General features: G+C 38.4%; 1 long non-coding RNA gene across 1 annotated transcript; it reads left to right on the top strand.

Annotated features, from left to right (window-relative positions):
• The first annotated feature begins 6,173 nt into the window (after nucleotides 1-6,173).
• On the top strand, nucleotides 6,174-8,555 carry LOC122033405. Its single transcript, XR_006126529.1, has 2 exons — nucleotides 6,174-6,950; nucleotides 8,320-8,555. It is a non-coding gene; the product is annotated as an uncharacterized LOC122033405 (long non-coding RNA).
• Nucleotides 8,556-8,766: the final 211 nt, after the last annotated feature.

Genomic DNA, 8,766 nt, shown 5'->3' with positions numbered 1-8,766 from the left:
TATCTCCTAGTACCATAGGCAAACTGTAGGTATATAGTATTCGGAAGGCATTGTCACCAATAGTCATTCTTCCTGGTTTCAACTTCATGTTAGCCTTTTGCTGGGAATTAATTCCGCTGAAGCTGACCTCAAAACTATTTTGTTCCGGGGCATCTTTTGGTACTGACTTTTGGTCCACACAGTAAGTTGTAGCTCTAGTGTCCAGTATCGCCTTTAATGGAAACTTTGGAATCCCTGGAATGCCAATTTCGACTATGAGGTTATACAACATATTTTTTACTAACCTCGGGCCTGATGTTGCTGCTACGGTCTTGTTGCTGTTTGAAGAAGCATGTGTGCTGCTTCCTCCTCTTCTTCCTCTTCTAGAGCCTGAAACTCAAATTGCAAATCCTTTTCTAGTAATATGTCTTCAAGCTGTTTTTTGTAATATACCACCTCCTTCTATAGGCGCTTTATCTCTCCTTCGCACCATGTAATGTAATATCTTTGTTCCTGTATAAGATTTTGTGGAAAAAAGAGAGTTTGAGGGGATGGCGCTACAGGTACCTCTTTGTTGAAGTAGTATGGTCCACATAAATTACATGCTATTATAAAGCACTCTGGGCAATGTATTCTTGCTCTTTAAAGAGTATCTCGTTTACAGCAAGTGCATGTTGTGGACTGAGGTTGAAGTATCTTCTCATTTAATCTCCATTTATGGAGGTAATTTAACTGTTGCTCGGAAATTTTTACCTGTTGTCTATAGCCACCATCTATCTATCCTAACATATATATTGAATTTAGGTGAAGGGTTTGAATGGACCTGTTTAAGTCTTCCATATCATCTTCTCCTTCACAGATGCCCAAATGTGGTCTGATCTGATCTGATCCATCCAAGCCAAGAGGAAGTACATCATAGCCATTGATCAAGATCCAGAGCTTTTGATCCTGATCTGAAGTCATCCAGCCGTTAGATGAGATCAAAGCGTTCTGGACAATTGGATCAAATTGAGGTTGATTTAAAACCTGAGAAGCTACAGTGCATTCGTCGAGTTCGAGCATCCTCACGACATTCGGCACTGTTCATCTTTGTTCCCGCAGCTCCCGTTCCACTTCCAGATCTGTGAGCGAGTTTTCTTCATCGCCGGTGATTACTGAGCTACCGGCATTCGCCGTCCGAGGTCAGGGAGCGGCATAGGGCGTTCCCCAGTCCGTGAGTGGATTTCTGTTTTCCCGATTCCCAATCCAGAGTAGTGGGCGTTCCCCAAATCTGCGATTTCCATCAGCAACGAAGCTCGAAGGGTGTTCCCAGAGGTGATTCTGCTTCATGGCAGAGTGAAGAAGCTACCACATGGATTTGTGTTTGTGAACGATTTATTCTTCTGCAATTTTGTTTTTCTTTTTCATGAAACTTGCTCAGATCTGATCCCTTACATTGCACTTTAAATCCTGTTTGAGTTTTTGTAATTCCAATTTTGATTTCTTGCTTGCAATCCCGACCTTATTAAACCTTTGCAAATGACCAATATTCTGTTTTGAACTTGTAGTACTGCTTATTGTTAGTTTGTAGGTTTTTGATACTTAGTTAGAAATTCCGTGCTCTATTCAGTTAATCTTTGTGACTGTGATTGAGTTTAATTGTTGACAGCTTAACTTGTTGATTCAATTGTTTACCTCTGTTCATTGTTATTGAGAATGAGCTTTTGAGTTTAATTGTTGAATTAGATTGTAACTGTGAATTGGATGAGACTTCGGTAAATTGAATTGTTTGATGTAATGATGTAGTAGAAACCGAACTCAATTGATGTTAATTTGATGAGATAGAAAAGAATATGTTTAGATGAGATTAACCTTTCTTTGATTCTATTAGTGATTTTATTAGATGAAGCCAATTTGTAATGTGAATCAAATGAAAAAGCTTAATTGACCTTGTTGATGAAATAATTCGATTTAAATTAATTTTAGAATTTGCACATATTTACTAGTTATCCTTGAAAAAATACGACTTGTGACTCCTTACTACAATACTTGTTCTTAGTTACAATGAGTTTCAATCTTAATTAATTTGATGTGCCACGTGACATGCAAATAGTTAACACCAAATTTTGGCAATAGCGTCACTTTGATTTTCTCCTTCTTGGACAGATAAGATGTCGCAGTCTTCTGGGATGTCCAGTTGTTCAAATATTGCCACCCTTTTGATGTTCCTTTTTTCATTGGGACATTCCCGGGCAAAATGTCCTTCTTGACTACATAGGTAGCATTTGCACTTCTTATTTCTTATCAGGTGCTTCCGTTTTTCAATCCTTGCGTGTGTGATATGTGGCTTTCCCTTGTATGTCTTTGATTGCCTAATTCCCAGCTTTTTCTGTCCCTGATTTTTATAATAGCCATGTATAGGAATTTGACTACAAAAAGAAAGGTTTTTGAGTGACATTTTAAAAGCTGCATCCTTGCATTCTTGCTCCAGAAATTTATGTGCGAAGATGACTCTTGAGAATACTCCCACTGTTAAGCCAGGGTATTTCTCATCGAACACTTTCTTGATTCGATTGCCTAGATCTCCGGACATTTTGAACCAAATTTTTCAGAGAGTTCTGGTCTAGCATAGAGTCGCATCTTGGTAGCCAACCACATATAACCATTGATGTATTGAATAATATTCTTTACGTTGTCGCAAGAGGGTTTCTCAAGATCTCTATATGTTGTGTCTTGTATAACGGTGGATCCTTGTGCTGGATCTTCTGTTGAAAATACTCTTCGCATTTGGGACAAGATATTTTGTGTTCCTTCCCTTCCTTCTCTAGTTTGGGTGAGAGCTTCATATTCTGTTGGGTAACTCATTTGCCATTGTATCCATGTTATTTTCTCGATCTCTCCCAATAGGTTCTCTATGAATTCCACTTTGTCCTTTGTATCTGTAAATACTTGGTTTGACACATAATTCTTAGTTATGGACTCCCAACGAGAAAATGCATCATCAAATAACCCTAGTTGCTCTGGGATGATAAATAAAGCTCCACTTTGTTGTTGGGCTGATGGAAATGTCCATAAGTCATTATTTATTCCTCCTCAAAACATTCCTTTAGGAGGTTGTTGTTCATAGATGGGTTGAAATGTAGATGGGCCTTCCATCGCAACTACTTGCTGTAGGTTGCGAATTGGAATACCCAAGCTTATGACAATTACTTGAAGAAACCCCTACCGAATCTTAGCAAATTTACTTAACTAGCACTGTGGTATCACCATACCGACCTCCTCAAGATGCAGCGATGGGACCATCAGGATATTCTCCTGCAAGAGCTCAAGAAGACCCATCTATATTTCAACCCATCTATGGGTTAGGAGTAGTAAGAGCGGAAGAGAGCGGCACGTCGAGGCGTTGGGAGAGAAAACATAAAATAAAATAAAATAAAAAATAGGAGAGAAAAAATTTCATCAAAAATACTCCAACCTAATTTGTTTTACAACAATCAAACTGACTTCATCCATTTAAAACTTCATTCAAAATATATCTGAATTTAACATCGTTCCGACAACAACAATGTTGAGATTGCATTTGACAATTCAAATTTTAAACAGTCAAATTAAATGGATCAAATGAATGTCGCCCTCTTCCGCTCTTACTACTCCTTCTCCCTTTTTCTTCTTCTCCTTCCTCTCTCCACAATAGCAACAGCACCAACTCTAGATTTCCAGCAACCGTGACTCCCTCCTTTTCTCATTTCCACCAGACCAGCAATTACTTGTCCTTTTCTAGCAACACATCAACAGGTTTTCCTTTCTCTTCTCCAACAATATAATCTCCGGCCAGCACTAATTTCTACAGAAGCTCATCTCCATTTCTCTTCACAGCGACAACAACAGCAATTACTTGCTGACTTCTAGCAACAGCAAGTCCAGCATTTTCCCCAGAAGCCTTTTGTCCCTTTTTCTTTAGCTAACGGCGGCAACTCTTGCCTCTTTTTCCAGTCAACAATAACGACTATTGCGGTTGCTCATAGCAGCAACGCTGCTATTCTGAACGCTTTTTTGTTTGTTTTGTTCTCTTACATTACATCATGGTGCATGACCTGCTTGTTTTTCCATGTTGACCATCCTTTGCTACTCCAAGGTCACAAGAGAAATGTGTTTAGATTCAGTCAGGGTGCATTTTAACCATTTGCTGGGTAGACGCTTTGAGGGCACTTCTCATAGTGTTTCAAAATTTTTTGGCTTTACGTCTTTTATCTTGTCTTTCCTGTCTATGTAGTCAGGGTTCATTTTTATGTCTTGGTGTTTGTGTTATCTTTTATTTTGTTGCCACTAGTGCTGAGACTTTATGCTTGATAATGGAAGTTGGATTTTGTTTTTGATTTTATTGATAGCTTATTTAATTTCTGATTTTGGAAATTTTAAAATAATCAGTTAGAAATCTTGGTATGCGACTGTATTTTGTGTAGTTGGTTTTGACTTAGCAGGTGGCTCTATTTGTGTAATTGGTTTTGATTGCTAGTGCTGATGCTTTGAAGACTCCCCTGAGGCATGTGATAAATAATGATAGGATGGATTGGATATCTTACTTAATTTTTAATGTAAAAATAAGACGAACAGAAGATATATATAGGATGGAAGATAGGAAGGATAGATTAAGTTTAATGTTTCCATCATGTTATTTACTTGAAAGGATCCATTGTTTATTTTCTTGTGAGGAAATGGTGCAAACAAAATTGAGGAAAATTTGAACAATTTTTCATCAACTGTTTTTCATTCTTAAGTATTGCCAATCAAGTAGACAACTAGAAAAGTTTTCATCCATTCATTCTAGTTTCCACCTAAGTAAAAAGCTATCAATTGCATATTATGAATTATATGACTTACCAAAATGTTTATGGATAGATTCTAAATTGTTCAAGTGGTTAACTAATCTTTTTAATTTTTTTAATGTCATAATTAGCACCTATGTTTGCGTGTACCATGGCATCTATTTCACACTTTATATCTGTTGGAACCCCAAAGTTGTTTTGATGTGATCAAAAAGTTAATGTTATGTTGAAAGTTCGAGAAGGATTGTTTTTATTTTCGCAGGGATATTCAACCCTCCTTCTATCCGACCGTCGCGATCCAATAGTATCTTGATATGCATCCATAGGAAACTTGAATGATAATGGACCACTCATCATTCTATTCATTATATGAACTTGATTACCTATTTGAACATATCAGAACTTAAGGATTTTTTACTTATTTGCCTAGGTATAATTAATTAATATTTGAATCGAATAGGCACCTAGGCAGTCAATTAAGATAAAATTAGCCTTGCCACTAATAATTTTATTAAACTTAAGCATGTAACAGGTATGCAATATAGTTTTTTTGAAGTTTGACATAATCTAAATTATGAGACACTTGAATGTACCTCTCACTTGTATAATCTTTTTTTCCAATTGGTAGGGGTAGTAATTCATGTTGAAGGACAAAATGACTTGTGTCTCATTGAACCCTTATTTAGTCTTAGTTCAAACATAACCTAATGGTCAAATTCAGAAACCTAGCTATATCACTTGTTAAAATAGATTGATTCCCATGATCCTATTTAATTAAACTAGCTCGGCAGACAGTGTTGTGTCATATGCATCAAAATGATTTGATTTTCTTGTTAACCTAGTCAATGCTTAATATTAATTATTCAATATGAAAAATCCTATATCTAATAATAATAAAAAATCAATTAAATATTTCATTCATAATATGAGTAACATATTTCTGACTAGTTGTGTCGTCATGGGATAGTGTTCATTGCTCAATGGCAGCTCCTGCCACTCCGCTTCCCTCTTCAAAGGTTGTTGAGTCTCAAAATCCTAATTGTAGTAGCAACTCTCCTTCAATGTTCTTATCACCCTCACCATTACGCTTATGGAGGCCACAACTCAAAGGAATGTGAGGAATCAATGGTTGAAATTGTTCTCAAGCAAGATTCAGTGGGCCAGTGTCATGTCAAAGTGTAAAATACGGCAACAAATAATAATTAAATAATAATGTTTAGTTTGCAAATAGCCTTAACGAAATTTTTAGAAATTTTTTGAGAATTTTTCGAAATTCGTATGAGGTAGTTTATGGTGATGAATTAATAGGCGTAAGAAAGGCTATTTGGATATACCCATATATGGGAGTTGATTAAGAAAGTAATCTAGACTTTAGTAAAGGAAACCTAGGTTTTATTTATTTCCTTTTTCTTATTTTTCCTTTTCCTATGTCTTTTCTTCGTGCCCTATTCTTCTTCCACGCCGAAACCCGTCTTCCTCTTCTTCGTTGAGCTCGCGACACCAACCTTTCTTCTTCTTTTTCCCTCGCCGAGCCCGAACTTCTCTCCCGTTTCCCTCTTACGCCGCCGCCACCTACTCCTGAGCCTTCACCTCCTCGCGATCTCTCCCCCGTGCCCTAATTTTTCCTTCCGATCTTCTGTCGCATCGACGTCGCCGCACGGAGCAGCGCCGATGTCGTACAACCGACGCCTCACTGAAGCTTCCTCTCCCCTACCGACGTCTCATCGTCGCGAAGGTCCTCACCGCGTCAATCGCCACAGAGAGCACCGCCGGAACCAGCCTCACATCTCTGCCCTAGAGCGTCGTCACCTCCTTTCTGCCCTTTTTCGATCTTGAGCTTTCGTGCCGGCACAGAGCCACCATCGTGTACCCTAGCGACATTGTTTCCACCCGAGGGCAAGGTTTTCTTCAACTCAGTTGCGGGACTTTATGGCGTCATAGATCACCGGTGCCGGCCTAGGCGTAACTGTTAGACGCCACCCATCAAGCCATGAGAAGGAACAGTGTGCCCTCTCCACCTCTGTTTTTCCCTTGTTACTGAACATAATTCTCTTTGTTGGTCTGAATTGTAATCAACCGATGTTGTTCTCCATTTTCAGGGAGTTGCAGGTTCAATCAGTAGCATTACTGCTCTGTTGATTCGGGTTGGCAAGGGTTGAGTTGGAGGTAAATCTATTATTTTGACATAATGATACACATTTTATTAAAGGATTGGGTTAGTCTGAAAAGTGGAACGATTAGGGTTTAAGAAACTAACATAGTTGACCTATGGATTAAATATAGTTAGGGTTAATGTCTACGATCGATTAGGGTTTTTTCCTAATTAGGTTTGGATATTTTATTTAGCTGTTTAATTCATATGAATTTAGCTAAATAAAATATATGTATTGATTGATGTAGGACTCTGATTCGAGACGAGCGTCTCGACGTCGGTTTGGTTGACACGATCTATGTTTTGAGGCGATTACTTCTGACTTATCTCTTGATATAGTCATTATAGATATGCATAATAATTTATTTCTAGTAGTAATGATTATGTTTGCATCTGCTTTGGTATGTCACTATTTGGTTCTCGTAGTTGCCTACATTCTTGTCTGTTGTGCATTTATGGTTATATTCTCTTGTTTGTTGCCATGTTTACTCCTGTTCATAGGAATAGTGACATACATTGCCCTACTGTGTAGTAGTCTAGTTATTTGATATATCTGATTGGTGTACCTGAATTTAGGTTACCTAGATCATTGTATGATTTATTTCTTTTATGGTGCATATTATATGGAGGTGTATAATGTTTGTATCTACATATTTAGTATCATGCACCATCTTGCACGATTGCATGCCGAGCGATTGTCGGCTCCATTATTATTAAGCACATCGTCGGTTACATGATCTGCACACACAACCACTCATGGACTAGTGGTATATCAGGCAGTGTGTGTGCAGTTTGCTCTGTCAGTGCTCCGCTGGTCCACTCATGGGTAGCGTGTTGCAACATGGTAACACGTCAGGGATCCCTCCTCTGGACTGTCTCAGGGAGATGAGAGCATTGCGCTCCCCCACTCTGTTTGGGGTAGGAGGATAAGTGTACTCCGACAGCATCCTGCCCACTCGGTCACTCAGGAGTAGTGATGACAGAGTGTACAGTTATCATAGCCCTACCCACTCGGTCTCACCATCACGTGTGAGATAACTGACTGTGACAGGGGTGACATATGTCATTTTGCATCATATATGCATGGATTGCATTTATTGTTTGTGCTTGTTGCATTATGTATGTTGCATTTGTTTGGGTTGCATATGTTTGACATGCATACAGGTGACATTTTGTATCTGGTCTGACGACCCTTATATTCGGATAGGAGACCCTGGTGAGTACAGTTTTCTTCAACCCTTTTTAGTCTGCATTCCCTACCTTGTTTAGAAAACTATACTGCATGATTATTACTGTTAGTTATAACTTATTATGCCTATCTATCTGGTATCCGTTGAGTTCTTGGACTCACCCTGATATATATTCTTTTTTTTCATATACCAGGTAGAGGTATATGGAGTCGCTTGGAGTATCTTGTCTGTCAGTTCCCACGTCACATCAGAAGACCCGTATATTGGTTTCGTTTGTGCTTTATTTTGTTTGTGTATTAAGTGCACTTTGCATTGTATGTTCCGGTTTTGTTTCTGGAGTATTCTTATGTGGTATTTTGTGTTGTTTGTTATGGTGTGTAAGCCTAGCCGGCTAGCAGTCTTATTTTTTATTTGTATTGGTTTCTATCATTTTCTGCTGTGTTTTTTTTAGTTTTAGTACAGCCGAGTGGGCTGTTAAATGTATATATAATTGCGTGGTTGTTGTTTATTTTGTTCCAGCTGAGTGGGCTGATGATATAAACTGCGTGGTTGTGTGTATATTCCAGCCGTATGTGGCTGATGTATTTTTGTATATAGAAATGTCTCAGATTGTCACCCGTTCAGGGGAAATGTTGCCAAA

The sequence above is a fragment of the Zingiber officinale genome, chromosome 11B, assembly GCF_018446385.1.
Source record: "Zingiber officinale cultivar Zhangliang chromosome 11B, Zo_v1.1, whole genome shotgun sequence".
NCBI lineage: Eukaryota > Viridiplantae > Streptophyta > Magnoliopsida > Zingiberales > Zingiberaceae > Zingiber > Zingiber officinale.
The sequence above is the reverse complement of the archived record's forward strand: the minus strand, read 5'-3'. Positions and strand labels throughout refer to the sequence as shown.